Below are 1,866 nucleotides of genomic sequence, written 5' to 3'. Positions count from 1 at the left end.
CTGAGCCATATACAACTACCCACTGAGCCATAATCAAGCCATGTAAGCCATAACCGAGCCAATAAGTGCAAAGTGCGCCACTAAAACGTCACATTACGCCTCATCGCCCACGCCCCCGGGCACAGGCGCGGGCGCGTCGGGTGCTTCGCACCCTCCTAGCTCACTTGGGGTGTAGCCCCTTATAAGGAATTATAATTCCTCCAACACTCCTCCTTATAAACATACTTAATGTTTATTCTTCTACCAATGTGGGACATACTCACATTAGTTAATTATTCTTTCAACTCCTTTTAACATATCTATTAACTTGGATATTCTATGTTATTACATAAAATTTCCAGCAGATACTAACAAAAAGAAAAAACGTGGGGTTGGATCAATTGTCCACGTACCTATGCATGCCACAAAAGATTCTTGATGCGTGCAATCAATTGGAGAGTGTATACGAATTTTCTTTATTCTCGATCAATATAGCATATTTCCAATAAAATAAGGAAGTAAAGAGACAAACTTGAGCATATAGGGCCATAGACCGATAGACGGATCCAGTACCTTCGCTGAAGTTGTATTTAACGAATATTATATAAGTAGGTCAACACTACGGTCCAAGTCATATTTCGAATGTATTTTAATGCGTGATATTAGAAATAAGTTTTATGTACACCATCTAGGCTAGATGGTTTAGTGTGCTATTTTAAGTCCTTGTTGCGTGTTGATGATACTAGGTGTTTGTTGTTCGATATGCTTATTGGTTTATAAAGTCAATACACTATATATTTTGGTTTAAATCAATATCGGCACACGAAAATATAATGAGAATGTTGAAACTTAGCCATTTGAATATATTGTAGGAAAAAAAACCTATGATACATAATGATTTTTCTTAATTTCTTACAACTCTATCCCCCTGACGAGCCCCCCTCCAGCCTACCCGCTGGACCACCCCTTCTATCTCTCGCGACTGACCCCTTGTTAGTTCGTATAGTTATGAAATACAAATTATAAGTCAAGCCTCATTGCTCAAGTACTAATGCTAGTTTAGTGGTATTGTTATTTATTTGAATCAAATGAATCTTAGGTTAAACTCAAAAAAGAGTTGGTAAGTGTGATGTTAATGCGTGTTGAAGCTAATTCGATTATTCACGTTATAGCATGGTGAAAAAGGTTGCATCCCTGTAAATGTCTAGCGAGCGAAAACTCTAATTTAACCCCTACCAAAACTCTAAATAAATTTAACAATTATTTTCATCATAACCATTCAACCACTCTCTAGAAATCAATCTCTATCAATATGACATGACGTAATCTTTCTAACATAGGCAACTTTTCATGTATTGTAGATACATGAAATGGCCTCAACATTTTTTAGGTTTATATTATCCCAAGTCTTTGTATATATTACAGTTCTGTTTATTTCTTCGCTTTGTTATAAATTGTCATTTTTGTTATAAATTGTCATTTCATGGATAGTAAACCAGATAGCCTCATCACAAAATAACATAAAAAGGGGGCAATATCCCACTCTCAAACACCTTTTGGAATCATAGAAAATGGACAATTAATCCAATAGTTAATTGATTAATTACCTATCCCCTTGGTTAATCCCCTGCCTTCCTTGTCTTCATATGCGCTTTTGTCCATCAATCATTATCAACGTCTCTATAAATAAAGAACAGTACTATTCGATTTGATTAAAATAAGGTAATATTTAGTTAATAATAATAAAAAGTTCAATAACTTTGTAATTGCTGCATTGAATAATATAACCGTAACACATGTTATCATAAAATTTGAGTGCGGTAGTTTTAGCCGTCGAAATGTTGATCATCTTCATCAACGTCATCTTCTTTTAATTCTATAGGCTCC

This window comes from Erigeron canadensis, chromosome 8 (assembly GCF_010389155.1).
Source record: "Erigeron canadensis isolate Cc75 chromosome 8, C_canadensis_v1, whole genome shotgun sequence".
In the NCBI taxonomy this organism is placed as follows: Eukaryota; Viridiplantae; Streptophyta; class Magnoliopsida; order Asterales; family Asteraceae; genus Erigeron; species Erigeron canadensis.
This window is presented reverse-complemented; position numbering follows the sequence as displayed.